The 18300-nt window shown below is 38.8% G+C and overlaps 2 protein-coding genes across 3 annotated transcripts in view; both read right to left on the bottom strand.

The window, feature by feature from the left end:
* LOC142339330 (transmembrane protease serine 11G-like) overlaps positions 1-18300 on the bottom strand; it is a 528023-nt gene that overhangs the window by 85851 nt on the left and 423872 nt on the right. The gene's annotated exons all lie outside the window — the stretch shown is intronic.
* LOC142339327 (ubiquinone biosynthesis protein COQ4 homolog, mitochondrial-like) overlaps positions 1-18300 on the bottom strand; it is a 549842-nt gene that overhangs the window by 369862 nt on the left and 161680 nt on the right. The window lies entirely within an intron of this gene.

Below are 18300 nucleotides of genomic sequence, written 5' to 3'. Positions count from 1 at the left end.
GGAGAGGTATTACAGTGACTCCGCTTGGTACGCAAACGGATTTTTTTATCGTTATAGCACCCTCATCTCAACACAAGATTATGGCACCGTTCGTAATGGATGTCATATTAAATGTGCCTTAATTTCGTGTTGGGTTGCTGTAATGGGAAAGAATTGCGCAAACGTGACAATTCACGCATCTGATATATTTCATTGAACCGCCAGATTCTGCGTCAACATCTACAGAATAAAGCAATTACAAAGCAGAATTTTTTAGAGATAAAGCAAGAAACGATGAGGTTTGCTTCCACTTTTGCGCACCACAATATCATATGTCACAAACTGAAGATCCCAGGCCTCAACGTGTCCATAAAATCGGCGCCCTCTTTGAAAACAGCGAATAAAACATTGAATAATAAGTGGGAGAAATGGAATTAATTTGCGATAGTCACTGCAAGAATGCAATTGAGTACGTAAAGGACAAAGGACTGAATTCCACTGAAGCCCTTCACAGATTGGGACATCTGTCCTTGATATTGACCTCCCCAGATTAGTCTTTGTTCAACGGATCGGGATAGGCTGATAGATAGCCGAATCAATAGTTGGCCTACGCTGTTTTGAGCTACGACTGCCACTGTGCACGGGAGTTATCCAATTTCCAGATCTGGAGAGTAGTTCGATTGAAATAACGACTGGGTAGGGTGAGTATTCAGATCCTTTATTACACATCGAGATTTTGTTTTTCTTGAGGTTAGGTTTTCACTTGCTGTACGATCACACTATTTCACATTAAGGTAAATTTACTAAACTTTACGTGAACTCCAGATGCTTGCTGAAACTCAGGTAGCCTTGGCCATAACCGAAACTTTCTACCAGCTGGTTTATCAATTGCCTAGAATCGGTTGAGGAGTTTCAGTGACCTTAATGAGAGCCTCAGCCACAATGCTGATCGCTACAAATCCCCTGTTATGATACTCATTTTTGCGACAAAACCCTCAGCTCCACAATGGTAATTCATAGCCTTCGCTCAACAAAATTTTAGTTGCCCAGCTTTTGCTCTGTGAGAACTTGTTTATCACCCAATAAGTGAAGACAATCCTCAGTTTTTTCAACACGATTGTGTGGATTGACGAACACGAGTTTTGAGGACATCATTGTGTGGGTTCAAGAGAACAAACAAAAGGCAAAAACTCAATTGTGCGGGTACCAGGGTGATTTGTGGGTACAAACTTGATCGTATTAAAACTTTCTGAGAACCAACTAAACTTAGAATTCATTTCGGCCATGAATTCTCTAAGCAATTTTTTGGTCGTTTTTATAAATTAGTTTTTTGAAAAACAAAATTACTCTTATATACCCTATTAAGTATTATTTTGCAGTTGAGATGAACCTATAGTGCGGAAACACTTAGTAAGAAAAGTGTGAGATTAAGAGCTACAAAAAAGAGAGACTACCAAGTAAAAGTGGATGCCGACTTGATACCAACCAAAAGCTAAGCGTCAAATAAATATCAGAGGGCAAGCTGGATCAAAAATAAAAATTTTGAATTTTGTTGCAATGATCAGCTTTGCAGTAATAAAAAAATTGGCATGGCGAGGAGACTAATTTGAATTCTACTGATGCTTTCCTGGATCGGGGTACTTGTCCTTAGGTTTGAACTTGTGGAATTTTGTTTTTATCGTTAGAAGGCTTCTAGCTGGTCTCTGACTAGCGCCCAAAACTGCCGAATTTGAAATGTTCTTCGAAGAAAAGTCAGTTTGCCAGACAATTAAGTATAAACTGTTGTCCCGATTGCTATCTCAAAGCTGTGTACAAAAGATATTTCATGCGCGAAATAATTAATTTCTTTTCCAGGTAATGAAAATATTACTTCACTGAAATATAACTGTTAAAACAACCAAAGATATGTCGGTTCTTTGAATCAAAGAATTGAAGCTAATAATTATCCCAGAATAAGTTATTACGAAGGAAAGAATTAGTGAACACAATAATATTATCATGTTAGTCAAAACTAAAAATTAAATTTACCTTAAGTTGGAGGAATCCCGATACTAGGTCAGAGCAATTAAATCTAATCAGAAAGGTCGATTATTCACTTTTTTCCGATACTTTTTTGCAAGTTGAGCTCACGTGTCAATTTTGTATCGCAAACAACTATCCCTAAATTATTTAACGTACCATGGCTTTTTTGATTAGCAAATCTCTTCTTGTGCCGCGGGTACTCAAACTTATTGGTTTTGTATCAGCAAAACGTAACGTGTCGTTCCTTTTAGAACATTGTGATCTAACGTATTAGTGTAATAGCTGGCGTAGAAGGTCAGCCACAAGATGAAACATATCTGGTGAATGTTTGCTCGAGGTGGCCAGAATTGCCTATTTAACTCGGATGGTTTCAGTATAAGACACAATTCATGTTTAATGCTCATCAAATTGTGTGCAAATTTATACACACTGGTGTTTACTCTTTCCCAGTAACTGATACGCACCCTATTTAATCTATGGTACTTTTGTTTCTCTTATAGGATAGAGCACTGTTTAGTTATGTATAAAAACTTTATCTTGGGGTAAAAGTTTTTATACATAAATGTTCTTCGAAGAAAAGTCAGTTTGCCAGACAATTAAGTATAAACTGTTGTCCCGATTGCTATCTCAAAGCTGTGTACAAAAGATATTTCATGCGCGAAATAATTAATTTCTTTTCCAGGTAATGGAAGTATTACTTCACTGAAATATAACTGTTAAAACAACCAAAGATATGTCGGTTTTTTGAATCAAAGAATTGAAGCTAATAATTATCCCAGAATAAGTAATTACGAAGAAGAGAATTAGTGAACACAATAATATTATCATGTTAGTCAAAACTAAAATTTAAATTTACCTTAAGTTGGAGGAATCCCGATACTAGGTCAGAGCAATTAAATCTAATCAGAAAGGTCGATTATTCACTTTTTTCCGATACTTTTTTGCAAGTTGAGCTCACGTGTCAATTTTGTATCGCAAACAACTATCCCTAATTTGTTTAACGTACCATTGCTTCTTTGATTCGCAAATCTCTTCTGGTGCCGCGGGTACTCAAACTTATTGGTTTTGTATCAGCAAAACCTAACGTGTCGTTCCTTTTAGAACATTGTGATCTAACGTATTAGTGTAATAGCTGGCGTAGAAGGTCAGCAACAAGATGAAACATATCTGGTGAATGTTTGCTCGAGGTGGCCAGAATTGCCTATTTAACTCGGATGGTTTCAGTATAAGACACAATTCATGTTTAATGCTCATCAAATTGTGTGCAAATTTATACACACTGGTGTTTACTCTTTCCCAGTAACTGATACGCACCCTATTTAATCTATATTTACAAGTTAAATTTTCAAGTTAATCGGGCTTGATGAAGTAGGATTCTGAGGAGTGGCTGGGGTCGCGCTTTTTATGGACGCTTGCTTTTGGAGCATTTAGGGACACTGAAGTGGTACCAGAGAGCGGTAGATCGATATTTCATGCGCTTAAACTCATTCAAGGAATTAGTGAACGAATTTTTTCTTGTTTGCTCAACGAACCTATCCAAGCACCAGAAAACTACCAAATCACCTATTCCTTATAACTTAATTCCGGCTAGTCTTCATTCACCTACTTACTCAAAACTCCAATGAATTTTCCTTTATATCAATCTAGTCTCCAATTAAACAATTCAACAAGATGTCAGGCTTAATCGACAGAAACGAAACCATTTGGAACAATCATGCAACAAACCAAAACAATCCAAAACTAATTCTTGAAAATAAAAGGACTGAACTGAAAAGGCTCCATTCCAGGACTGCAAATTTTATTGTCCAAAAATCACATTGGAACCATGATCATATTAAATCAATTAAGCTCGAACAACTTGTTAATCACTGTTACGATGTTCAGGGAGCCCGGTTTATCGTTCGGGAAGTAGTACTCAGTTGTGATTTGTGCAACGATAAGATCATACATCGGCGTTACCGGCCCTTTGGTTCATGCAACTCACCTTACGCTTGATAGAATTTGTAACGAAATAGTCCTAGTTTTTAACGACAGGCCGTTACTGGACGCCCCTCCGTTAGAACGCCCCTCCGTTAGATCCTACAGTTTTTATCACTAAAACCGGGACACTATTAATCCCAATTTTAATTGCGTGTGCGCTGCACTCAGCACAATTTTGACCAGAAATTCTAATCAGGGCGGAAAAATTGAAGAAAGAATTCGTTCTTTACGGAAAGAAGGTCCCGATTGCCACTACTAAATTTGCTGGTGGCTGCCCCTCTTATTAGTGCTCCAGATGATTTTATTTTTGTTACAACAACAGATGCGAGAAAGCCAGCCCGAGCTTTTAGAATTAATATTTACAATTTTAATGAGACTGATGAGTTCGAGCAAGCCCAATGGGACTGTTTTACTAGAAATAAAACGGACCCCAACAGAAAAAGAATTGACATGAAAGTCGGCATGGGCGTTGGAACAATGCATTCTTCTATTGTTACTCGCGTTTAGCCACAGAATTGGGGGTTAAATTGTTCGATTTTTATAACATAATTCATAAAACCTGACTAGCACACTTATGACAATTAAATTAGAGTTAGCTTTTTTTAAGCACAGGGACGCTCACTTTGTACTCTCTGTATTTCCATTAACGCTGGTTGCTCGACTCTTCCTACTTCTGCTAAGTCGCTATCATAAGTTGATTGATATCCTTGTTGATTGTGTTGCCGCTGTTGTTGCTCGCTTTGCTGCTGTTGTTGCTCGCCTTGATGCTGTTGGTGCTTGCTTCGCTGCTGTTGTCACTGGTGTTGTTTCACAGCCAGGGACTTTCCTTGTTGGATTCGCTGCTCTTTGCTCGTTTTTTTGTTTTGGTCTTAGAGACCCCAATATGTTCTGCCCGTGGCGTTTTTCTCGCCACCGGAGTAACTTTTGTAGAGCCTTTCTGAGTCGCTTTTTTTCAATTTTGTTGTCTATAACGCGAGTGAGCTATTGCTTAATAACGCCTGACGAACGGAGGGAGTTTGGAGCAAGGTCAATAATGACAATTAATAAAGTTCAGATTTTGCCTTATAATGGCAATAAATTTTTTGTACTGTCAGTGCGTTAAGTTTTGATATGAATGACCTCAAGGTTTCCCAACTCAAAAAATCTTGGTCTTACTTGCCTTGCCACAAATCGCGCCACAACTTTGTGTGCCTCTTATCAGGTGTTTATTGTCCCGCAAAACACCAATTTTGGTATTGTTGGGCCTCTGTGATAACTTAGTCTTTTCATTGTTAACAAAACGTATTTGAGTCCTAAGTGTTTGGTTCATTAGCCCTAGTGTTAGTACATAAATAATTGTATTTGAGAATTGTCCAAAATCGAGCCTACTTATTTCACCCTCGAAAGTTCTTGGTGTGAAAGATAAAATTGTGATTATCGAAAGTGTCAACGAACTAACGAAACCACGCATGAACTAATTACACACCCTTCTGCATCACTAAATCCTCGAAAAATCTTCGAGAAAGTTGCTCTTCGAGTAGATTAGTTTTCACCAGGTACTACAAAATTTGGGGTTGATTTCAGACAGAACTCCAAAATTTGGTTTCTTTTAGAAAATTGACCGCATTATCGACCTTTAAGTGCCCGGTAGCCTCCTTACTCTGCTCCCAAATTTATCAGCACAAGCAAATAAGAGCGGTATCCTAATTTTTTTTTTTTTGAAAAATACACTTTCTCTTCTTTTGAAAAAATTTCCTGCGTGCTTTAGCCTCAATCGTCACTCTTTTAGGGTTCTCAAAAGATCACACTTGATTTCAGTAGTCTCCTAAAACTTAACGCCTCAAACAATCGTCTAGTTAGTAAAAAAGTTAAAAAACGATCTGTTCTCTTTTATTTTAAATCCTAGATCTGTTGTGTCGCCCCCCCCAGTGTTTTATATGTCCACCAGATACAAATTACATCTTGTTTTATAGCACTTCACAATGTAAAATTTATAGCATTTCACAATGTTTTATAGCATTTCACAATGTAAAATTGTAACATGCTCACTAATCTGGTGGGCGGAAAGAGAATAGATCAAATCTTGTTTTGATTAAATCTATTTTTTTTAGTTCTCTATCAACAATGGAAGAATGGGTAGCTTATCGACGGCAATTGCTGGCTTTGGGGAAAACTCTGTTCAATTTGGGGATGATGTGGTGGTGGGTTTCACAGTCAACTAGTTGGACCGGGCAAGAGCCAAGAACCCAAACGTTTCCCGAACTGTCGTCTTCAAGCAAGACCGCGAAAGCTTCAGTGATTCCCGAATCTATTCACCTACGGGACTTCGTGCTTTAGAGATGTGAGGGGAAATTGGTACGAATAACGCCAATTCCTTTCGTTTATTACTAATGCTGCCAGGCTATCAGTGCCATTACAAAGCCGGTGTTTGACGCCATAGTTTTCTTGCCAGCCATTACAATTGAGACCGTGGTCTTTCTCAATGCCACAAGATGGGCCGAACTGGTGCGTGGAAAACGAAAAGTGAATATGATATTTTTCAAATTGTAACTATGTCCTTAAACCCCTTTTTCAATCCTGCTGTTCCAGTTTCAAGTGATACTCCAGAAATTGTTTGTTTTGCCTAAGAATATAATTGTAAAATTGGTAAGCTTTGTACAAATATTATCATAAAGAGTTGCAGAGCTCAGTCTTGTTAGCATGGAGTTCATATACTAGCTTAACTAAGTGTTTTTACCCCATATCGTTGCCTTCTAATTGATATTTTGCTTTTCCGTTTGCTTGGACACATCCTTCAAGCAAGGCGAGTAAAGTATTGACTGGAAAGCTGATAACGGTTTTTTCGTCGAATGGTTGACCCACTTAGATAACAAAGCCGCCTTGAATTCTTCGCCCACCGCACTATCCAGTAAAAGCAATACTTAGTTATAATCTTCCAGCTGTAAAATAGCAAACCTGTTCGCGCAAAATTGCACCCTCTGAAACAGGACAACACAGTCTAGAACTGGCGACTACCAAATTAGAAGAACCATGATAAAAGTGTGTTTTTCCGGGGATATAACATCGATGAGTACCGATTTTAATCTGTTTTATAGGTAAATGGACTAATTATTTTCTAGATTAACAAACTTAAATATAGATAAGTTTTGACCGCATAAGTTCGACAAACCATTAACGTTCAATCGTCGGTTAATTCGTCGCTGCTAACTTTCTCTCATTCAATTTCACCTTGGTTGCCCCGACGTAGGTAGTAAAGTGGCATCGCAGGTCCGCCTTCGTCGCTAAAATCGTGATTGAGTTCTGGCTCTGTTGCGGTGGAGTCAGAAAGCACCCTGTATATTTCCCCCGTAGTATTCGCATCCTCGCCTTCTACAGGTCGAATATTGATTTCCATAACTCATATGGAGAGAGAGGTCAATCAATGGAGTATTTTACTTGGAATGAGTATCTTCTACTAAGTAGTCTTGGTTGCGGGTATTCGAATTACCCTCCAATTTCTCATCCTCAACAAAGTCCATAGTTCTTTCCTCGATAGGTACTCATGGATAAACTCAAAATCAAAACTAGCTACAGTTAATAAATCTAACTAAAACACTCTTCCTAATAAGAAGTGCAAACAATTAAAAAGTGGTTAACTAACAATTTCGGTTGTCATCGGCTAACTCTTGCCTTCCCTTCTACAGTTTATAAAATCTTGACGCACGCCAATTTCCTCTGCGTTCCGCCACCGGTTCCGGTAGGTGATGGGGTGTCCAAAGGAAAGAATCATCAATGTCGTCTTCAATTGAGTTCGTTCCATCCCGAGTATGATGGCACTTGAATGCGATCAGTCATTCTGAAATTAATCGGCCCCTGTCCACTGAAACCAGCATCTCCTCTTATCAGGCGCTCATAACAATTGAATCTGCTTCTTCTGGCTCGCGGTTTTGTCTGAGTACCAGCCGTATTTCCGTTGATACACGCTTTGTATACTACAACTCCTTTGTAAGTCATCCAGCGTGCAATCACTAAAATTTCAGCTACCACAAACCACACAAACCAGTTGACAGGACCGCTGTGGTCAGCCGGCCAATGAAATGGTTCATTTTGATCGATAAATTTTTGCGCAAAAGTTTTTGCAATGGTTTACATAGCTTCATCTACAGTTCCTTCGGAGAAATCAACCAAATTCAGACGTAAAGTCACCATCATCCGATTAAGACCTTTCTCGCGAAACATCTGGAATTTTCTTTCCAGCTAGTTTTGTCAACATTTTGTGCAATTCACCGAACAAAAATTGCAGTAAGGGGTGTAGTTGAATGCTTACAATCAGTCTGGTCTCGTCCTGGCAATTTTTTGGGTCCGGACACAATATCAAAGTACCACTGGGGTCCTCTATACGTACTTTGCAAGGTGGTCAAATTAGACGACTTTGCAGCCGGTAATCCACTTGCCAGTATCGAGGGCTTGTGAGCTGTAGTTGGGAGGTCTGTAGTAGCTGGATCGTGAGTAAACCAAGTAGGTCGAGTTGTCCGAGTACTCCGCGCAAGGATCCTCCGGCAGTGCTACCATCAACTTTGCTCCAAGTTTTAGAACCAAAGTTTGCAAGTCGAAAAACAAACTAGAACACGTAGGTTCTCCACTTTGTTTCCCTGAAAAAAGTTTCAACAGTTTTAAACTATTACTGCCGTGGAAATGTGAAATTAGTTTCTCGTCCGTAACTTTGGCAAAATTTTGTTTGGACTCCGATATCAACAAGTAACTCCGACAGAAACTGAATGGTGTTACTGTTGATCCTCAATTGGTTGAGGTACTGGAATTGAGCGATATACTTTCAAATCCGTTAGTTTGGTGCACAAGCACGTTTATCAGAACATTTATGCCTTTTTCTGTAAGCACTGTTGACTCTGCCAGTACAAAGCCGTAAAACGTCATTAAATCGGAACGGGGTACAGTTTCCTGCATCCTGGCAAGTTTGAGTCCGTTAAGATCTTGTTACAAAACTTTTCGAGGCACAACTGTTGCTGGAATATAGCCCCGGGGTAAACCACTCAATGCATCGACTATGATGTAGCCAAAGTTGTGAAGTCCGACTTTGAATGCAGCCTACTCTGCTCTCAAAGCAAGCATAATTTGAGTAAAGTTCGTCATTCCCACATTAAACGGAACAGCAATCATTGCTGAGCTCGATCTATTGTTGTAACCATCCCCCAATGGGTTACTCCGACCGTCGGTGTTATGGAAGCTCTCCCAAAACATTCTTGATCTTATGGAAGATGTAATTAGAAATATGGCTGATCATCTTCAATTGCCCTTGTGTTTTGTTTATTGAATAGCTTAGCAGGTGGATTCGCTCCCCTGATTCAAAAAGATTGTGCGCACTGCTCCGTCTAGAAATTCTGTCTTTCAATTCTAGCCAAGTCTGCACCACCGCGCAACCCGGAGAAAGAAGTATGACAAAATCCAGCTTTTAGGACTCGCGCAAGGACAATAACAGCAGCTCGTCCACCTAATAGTGGTTTAACGAATCGCTTTGATTTCAACAGGCCTGCTTCTGTTCCGTTCAAGTATGTTAAAGCCCTTTTCAACATTTCGGTAAGAACAATATCAAATCCATTTCGAATTCCAATCCCTTCAGTGCGAGATGTGCCGTATTCGTCAATACTTCATTTGCATAAGTATTTCAGCAAAACCGTCTATGGGGCTTCTTCCATCGCATTGCAAATTCGTATTGGAATTCTCGGAAAGCAGTGTCCAGAGATGTTGAGGTCAGTTAGGAGTGGTAATGGCACAGACACCCATTTGGTTTCCAGCGCATTTGCAATGAAGACAGCGATTTCCCAGTCTTCACCAGCTGTATGGTTAGTAGTTAAAGACATAGCAAATCAAAGCATGAGAAATAGGAAGAGTAGCCTCAGTCAGGAAAATGTCCGCTGTTCCTGTCATGGTTGCGTTGCTCTAAAAATATTTGTTTTCAAACCCCAACAGAAGCCTACTTTTTTCCGTTTACGGGGAACCAATAAGTTTATTTCAATTTTCTATATTAACTGAGGTTCGAAAAAGACGGAGGAAGGATCCGGGGTAGCAAACTTACGTGAACGAAGAAACAAAAGCTTAGTCGTCGATCCCCGGTCGTATGACTGATGCTCGGGTCCTCATCGAGCGGCGTATTTCAACTGTTTTCTTCCACTGAGTTCTTGTTAATCGGCCATGTTGCTTGTTAAACCTCTGCGTCCGGAAATCTACTTTCCCAACGTTGGGTTGCTCCAACTGCCTTTGAACCAGTTGTTGGTGTTCTGGATCATATTTTCACGATTACTGGTATCCGGGGCAGCCTGATTGCTCAATTGGTCAACTTGCTGTTCGAGGATAGGATTGCTGATCATTTCTTTCTGTTCTACGGCAGACTGCAAGACTTGTATCCGTTTTCTTGTCACCAATGCTGGCGACCAGGGAATTGAGTCCGGATCCAATTTCTTCCACTCGTAAATTTCCAGTGGATCATCTTAAAAACTTGTCGAACAAAGAGCTATCGCTATATGCTCGCTTGTTTCTGGTTCCTCTTCCACGAGTGTTTTTGAGATTGTAGTGGAGAATACGCCAACTACAACGCCTTTGGGCTGACTAACTTTGTAATTAACTTCCGAAGTTTTTTCAAGGACAATGTAAAGTCCCTCCCACTTAAGGAAGAATTTTTTCGATTTAATTTATGTTTTGAGAAAACTCAAAGTTTGTCTTCAACTTCGTATGGTTTTCGAAAATCTTTCTTAGAAACTGATCTTTGTTGGTTTTGATTGACTCCCAAAAGTACCCGTTCAGGAGAATGGGCCGCCCTAAATTGCCTATCAAGCCAGTCAACAAATTCGTTCTGGGTCTTTTCTTGATTGTGGTCTTCGGGTAGAACAGATCAATAGGAAATTGGCACTCTTGTAGTAGACGAGACTAAAAGGAGTAGCCCCTGTTGTCCTTTGAATAGTCGTATTCTGGACAAAATTGACATAAGGCAGCAATTTGTTCCAGTGCCAAGGACTTTTCCAGGTAATGAAAGTAATACTTCACTGAAACACAGCTCTCAAAGCAACTAAGTATATGTTGGTTCTTTGAATAAAAAATTACATTGGGGCCACGAGCATAAGAAAGCCATTAAGCTCGAACGACTTGTTAAGCACTCCCACGATGTTCAGGGAGCCCGGTTTATCGTTCGGGAAGATGTACGCAACTGTGATTATTGCAACAATTATACATCGCAATGTTACCGGCCCTTTGGTCCATGTCGCTTGCAATGCCTTTGATATAATTTGATTCAAGAAAATCCCTTCGTTAGATCGTACAACCTTTATCCCTAAAACCGTGGACACTACTACTTTCATTTTTCATTGCGTGTGTTTTACACTTAGCACAATTGACCGGAAACCCTAATCAAGATGCAAAAACTGAAGAAAAATTTCCTTCTTTGAGGAAAGAAGGCCCCGACCGCCACTTAGAAGGCCCCGACCGCCATTAAAATTGCTGGTCGCTGCCCCTCTTTTTAATGACCCATATAATTTTGATTTCGTAACAACAAGATGTTTGAGAACGAGTTTTAAGAAATTATATTTACATGTTTTATGAGACCGATGAGTTCGAGCAAGCCCACTGGAATTGTTATACTGGAAACAAATTGAGCCCCAATAGAGGAGGAATTTACTTAAAGTCAGGCATGAGCGGTGAAACCGCATTGTTATTTTAATCAACACCTGTTGCGATAATAGCAGTTGAATAAATTGCCAGTGTATTACATTTTAATGCCCGATCGACACTGGAAAAGCATTTCAGCATTAGACTACGAATTTATCACACTCTTTTATCGCCACTGTTACTAAGTAAACAGTGGCGATAAAAGAGTGGCGATAGACTCGTAGTCTAATGATCGAAACAGTTTGATAAACTTGTAGTCTATCACTTAGGTGTGGTCTGTGTGTGTGGTTGTTAATCGTGTTAAGCCAAAAAAATGAGGGTAAGTTGTTCAATTTTGATAATATAATTTATTAAACACCACTAGCACACACATGACAATAATTTGTCTATAATTTGAGTTAGCTTTTATTCAGCATAGGGACCTTCACTTTGTAGTCTCTTCATTTTCATTAAGGCTTGTTTCTCGACTCTTCCATCTTCTGACAAGTCAATATCATACGTTGGTTGATACTCTTGTTGATCGTGTTTCTGTTGCTGCTTGTGTTGCTGTTGTTGACCGCTTTGCTGCTGTTGTTTCTCGCTTTGCGGCTATTGCACGCTTTGCTTTTGTTGTTGCTCGTGTTGCTTCGCAGTCAGGGACTTTCTTCCCTTGTTGGATCTGCTGCTCTTTGTTCGTTTCGTCGTTTTTGTTGTAGAGACCCAAATATGTTCTACCCGTGGCGTTTTTCCAGCCACCGGAGGTGATTTTATTGGAGCCTTTCCGAGTAGCGCTTTTACATTTTTGGTGCCCATAACGCGCGTGAGCTATTGATTAATAACGCTTGACGAATTTGGAGCAAGGCCAAACATGAAAATTAACTAATTTTGGTTTTGACGTGAAAAAATAGGGGCAAAAAAATTCATTTGCTTTGTTTGTAGTTTCAGTGAGCTAAGTTTCGATGTGAAAGACCTCGAGGTTTTCCATCTCGAATAATCTCGGTCTTATTTTCCTTGACCCAAATCGCCCCACAATTTTTTGTGTGCCTCTTATCAGGTGTTATTTGTCCCGCAAAACACCAATTTTGGTATTAATGGGCTTTTGTATGCTAATTTAGTCTTAACATTGTTAACACAACTTATTTGAGTCATAAGTGTTTGTTTCATTAGCCTTAGTGTTAGGACGCATATTTGTATTTGGGTTCTGTAAAAAATTGGGCATTATTCACCCGCGAAAGTTCTTGGTGTGAAAGTTAAAATTGTGATTAACAAAAGTGTCACCGAACTAACGAAACCACACATGAACTAAAATCTTCAGACCTCCTCAGAGATAGATTCAAACAGATTCGTCTGCTTGCATCGAGATTGATTCCAGCAGCTAGTCCACAGAACAGGTTTTTTTCCTGGCTATTGAGCCACAGCTATCACTGGAGAGTAAGGGATGGCAAACCGCGGTTTTCCAGTTTTCCGATTGAAGTATGATGGTTGAGTAGCTGGATACAATGCTGAAATAATTTAGTTTTACCTATCTTGTAGATCTTCAGCATACTCATGCTGAAACTTTTGTTATCATAATACAGAAAACAGCGTGAGTGTAAGTTAAACCGAACGTTTTTTGGGAAAGTTTACTCATATAAGTTTTAAAAAAATAACTCGACTAAGGTTTTGAAAAACACTAACTCGACTAGCGTTAACCATAAAATTAGCACAGCTGCTTTTACCTGTGCAAACAAACTATCCTGTCGAACGCTAAATGACTTTCTCTGCACTTAGGGTGTAGAAAAAAGTCAACACCTTAAAAATCCGTAAAGTATTGTGAAAAAACTTACAGGAAAAGTGTTTGCTTCAAATGATTTTGCTTCACTGCTACCAAAAGAGAAGTGAAGCGCCCAAAGTTATGCTCCAGTTTTTTGCAAAAATTCTATAGTGCAAAAACTCAGAAATAATTGTTGGTTTTCACGCTATTATTTACATGTTCCCGCGACAGGCGGTTTAAATGCAAAAGACACTGCTGTTACCGACATAACTGTTGTTCGTGAAAATTTTTGGCAGAAAGTTAAACCATCTAGACCTTCCAGAAATGGCGGTTGCATTCAAAGAGCACATCAAACAAAACGTACGAAGGATGCTTTCTGAGTTTATGTTAGGGGTACCACGTTAAGGAAAGCAAAACTTCTACTGACTATTTACTTGGTGTTGTACTTCAATTACCTAACCCAAAGACCAATTTGGTACTCGCACGCTTTTATGTTAAAATATCAACCAGTGTTCAGTGGAAAAAGAAATTGCGCGTCGAGTTGCGTGACCAGCGTATCAGAACATCCAACAAAATATGTTTCTCATAGTAACGTTGATTGGAACTGCGGTTCTTGCCACATTACACGCAATGTGCTACCAGTTCACACTACAATTTCGATCCATGATATAACTTCGCCATCCTTATCTATGGCAACGCTGTTTGCAATATATCCAGCAATTTGCAAAAGTTGTTTGGAGACGTATGGATCTGTTCCCATCAAATGATTCTGCTTCGAAGTTGCATTTTAATCCATAGCCCCACTTTTCGCTGATCAATGTTCCAATTGCCCTCAGTGAACGAAATTTTCTTCCGTTTTTCAAAGCTATTTGAGTCTGGCCAAATGTGTGCAATAAACACGAGTGCTACGTTTTGTTTTTTTTTGCTTTTCTAACCCGATTAAAGTATGATGCACCCTGAGATAACAAATGAGCTTATGAGTTAACGAGACAAAATTGCAATGTGCAGATAGTTGCAGATACCTTGATAAATACTGTTTTCAAATGGGATTAAGGCGAAAAAGAAGTGGTCAGTTTTTACCCGATGCAGCTGATGACAAGAACAGTCCTCATCAGTATCAGGAAGCTTCGCGCCAAGCTTTCTTTTTGAAGATTTTTCAGTTCGCCACGCACCGAAAACTAGTAAATAAAAAATGTGGACCACTGACCAAACTGCTGGGTTGCAAAACTTCAGCAGTCATTCAAATCATGCCAGATTTAGCTCTCTTTTCATTATTTGCGACATGATTCCATTGGACAACGCTGGTATACTAAGATCTCAAAGATCTCAAATATGCGGTGCATAGAAAAAGTTAGTTGATTCTTACGAGAGTTAATTCCTTGAGTCCCGTTATCAGTCCAATTGAATCACTTGTTGACGTTTCCATTAAAACCTTGTGTGGTTTTCTTTTTCAGCCCCCAAGCAAGTAGAGCTGCTTGCACATCTAATTTTAGGACAGTCATTGCTTTCATTGCCGGCACGACCGCATTTCCCCAAATGCAAGCTTTTTCAAAGCTTTTAAAAGAATTGTCGTTCAAATAAATGACAAGTTGTCAATCAAATGCTCCACTTAAGCAAGTTCAATGGATTTTTTCAAATTTTGTAAAATCCGAACTCCAGCTAGAAGTTTTTGATTTCTGATTTTTGGGAATTCCTCAAGTCATAGCGGCTCCGTGACACAAAAAAACAAATGTTTTTTTAGATCAGTAATGCAACGACTGTAAACGGAACGACGAGAGCAATGGACCAAGGACTCCAAGATAAAAATTCGCACCAATGTTGCGTATCTTTGAAATAGCGCAGCTGGTGAGTCTACTGAAATAAGTTATCATTTGTATGTCCCACGTTAGCTCAGGCACATGCGATAAATCCTCCTTAAATGATGCAAAAACAATAGGTTCAGTAGATTAAGTGGAACAATCAACTCAACCAATCAGCTTTGGCAACCTTAAAAATTTATCAAGATTAAATCCATCGAGACAAAAAGGTTCCAATTCATTTACTGGGTTTTTTCTTGGCAGTAATTCTCTCAATTTAAAACAATGATCCATAAGTTTTTAGACTACGCAATTTTTTTGCTATGTTGTAGTCATTAACTTACTGTTTCTACTTTGCGCATGTAGAGAAATCACCTGTTTTGTTTTGGCTTACTTATCCATTTTTTGTGGAAAAAATGGTCCAAGATTGTCTGATCTGAGATTACTTTGCTCTCGGCACCTTGACCCGGGCTCTTAAACCATGGTTGTCAGTACAAAGTTTCAAAAACATTTCAGCAGAAGCAAGCCACTATAGAACGTGAGAGGAATGTGTAATCATTAACACAATGCCAGGATTATTGTTGTATTCACTGTCATAATTAAAGTTTTCGAACCCTGTCTAGATTACGAAAAGAGGGCCAACTAGTTACCAGAACACTCCAAAAGTTTTTAGCTTTAGCAAACATACATTGACATTCTGCATATAATTTCATGTTTGCTTCTTATCACAGAAAGGGAGATGATCAATATTGAAAAAATGATAAGTATAATTTTTTAGCTTTATTTTGCTCCGGCAATGTGCAATAATCTTGATTAATCCATTGGTGTGAGAAAGATCAAAATCATGACTATTTACTTGGTGTTGTACTTCAATTACCTAACCCAAAGACCAATTTGGTACTCGCACGCTTTTATGTTAAAATATCAACCAGTGTTCAGTGGAAAAAGAAATTGCGCGTCGAGTTGCGTGACCAGCGTATCAGAACATCCAACAAAATATGTTTCTCATAGTAACGTTGATTGGAACTGCGGTTCTTGCCACATTACACGCAATGTGCTACCAGTTCACACTACAATTTCGATCCATGATATAACTTCGCCATCCTTATCTATGGCAACGCTGTTTGCAATATATCCAGCAATTTGCAAAAGTTGTTTGGAGACGTATGGATCTGTTCCCATCAAATGATTCTGCTTCGAAGTTGCATTTTAATCCATAGCCCCACTTTTCGCTGATCAATGTTCCAATTGCCCTCAGTGAACGAAATTTTCTTCCGTTTTTCAAAGCTATTTGAGTCTGGCCAAATGTGTGCAATAAACACGAGTGCTACGTTTTGTTTTTTTTTGCTTTTCTAACCCGATTAAAGTATGATGCACCCTGAGATAACAAATGAGCTTATGAGTTAACGAGACAAAATTGCAATGTGCAGATAGTTGCAGATACCTTGATAAATACTGTTTTCAAATGGGATTAAGGCGAAAAAGAAGTGGTCAGTTTTTACCCGATGCAGCTGATGACAAGAACAGTCCTCATCAGTATCAGGAAGCTTCGCGCCAAGCTTTCTTTTTGAAGATTTTTCAGTTCGCCACGCACCGAAAACTAGTAAATAAAAAATGTGGACCACTGACCAAACTGCTGGGTTGCAAAACTTCAGCAGTCATTCAAATCATGCCAGATTTAGCTCTCTTTTCATTATTTGCGACATGATTCCATTGGACAACGCTGGTATACTAAGATCTCAAAGATCTCAAATATGCGGTGCATAGAAAAAGTTAGTTGATTCTTACGAGAGTTAATTCCTTGAGTCCCGTTATCAGTCCAATTGAATCACTTGTTGACGTTTCCATTAAAACCTTGTGTGGTTTTCTTTTTCAGCCCCCAAGCAAGTAGAGCTGCTTGCACATCTAATTTTAGGACAGTCATTGCTTTCATTGCCGGCACGACCGCATTTCCCCAAATGCAAGCTTTTTCAAAGCTTTTAAAAGAATTGTCGTTCAAATAAATGACAAGTTGTCAATCAAATGCTCCACTTAAGCAAGTTCAATGGATTTTTTCAAATTTTGTAAAATCCGAACTCCAGCTAGAAGTTTTTGATTTCTGATTTTTGGGAATTCCTCAAGTCATAGCGGCTCCGTGACACAAAAAAACAAATGTTTTTTTAGATCAGTAATGCAACGACTGTAAACGGAACGACGAGAGCAATGGACCAAGGACTCCAAGATAAAAATTCGCACCAATGTTGCGTATCTTTGAAATAGCGCAGCTGGTGAGTCTACTGAAATAAGTTATCATTTGTATGTCCCACGTTAGCTCAGGCACATGCGATAAATCCTCCTTAAATGATGCAAAAACAATAGGTTCAGTAGATTAAGTGGAACAATCAACTCAACCAATCAGCTTTGGCAACCTTAAAAATTTATCAAGATTAAATCCATCGAGACAAAAAGGTTCCAATTCATTTACTGGGTTTTTTCTTGGCAGTAATTCTCTCAATTTAAAACAATGATCCATAAGTTTTTAGACTACGCAATTTTTTTGCTATGTTGTAGTCATTAACTTACTGTTTCTACTTTGCGCATGTAGAGAAATCACCTGTTTTGTTTTGGCTTACTTATCCATTTTTTGTGGAAAAAATGGTCCAAGATTGTCTGATCTGAGATTACTTTGCTCTCGGCACCTTGACCCGGGCTCTTAAACCATGGTTGTCAGTACAAAGTTTCAAAAACATTTCAGCAGAAGCAAGCCACTATAGAACGTGAGAGGAATGTGTAATCATTAACACAATGCCAGGATTATTGTTGTATTCACTGTCATAATTAAAGTTTTAGAACCCTGTCTAGATTACGAAAAGAGGGCCAACTAGTTACCAGAACACTCCAAAAGTTTTTAGCTTTAGCAAACATACATTGACATTCTGCATATAATTTCATGTTTGCTTCTTATCACAGAAAGGGAGATGATCAATATTGAAAAAATGATAAGTATAATTTTTTAGCTTTATTTTGCTCCGGCAATGTGCAATAATCTTGATTAATCCATTGGTGTGAGAAAGATCAAAATCAACCTTGGCAAAAAATTTTCTTAATTTGTATTTTTGCTTAAATCTATTCGATGTTCCGATTACAAGTTTTTTGAATCAAATTTTTTGAAAACAA

The sequence above is a fragment of the Convolutriloba macropyga genome, chromosome 5 (assembly GCF_964194025.1).
Source record: "Convolutriloba macropyga chromosome 5, txConMacr16.3, whole genome shotgun sequence".
Taxonomy (NCBI): domain Eukaryota; kingdom Metazoa; phylum Xenacoelomorpha; order Acoela; family Convolutidae; genus Convolutriloba; species Convolutriloba macropyga.
Note: the sequence above shows the minus strand (reverse complement) of the source record. Positions and strands in the feature narration are given on the sequence as shown.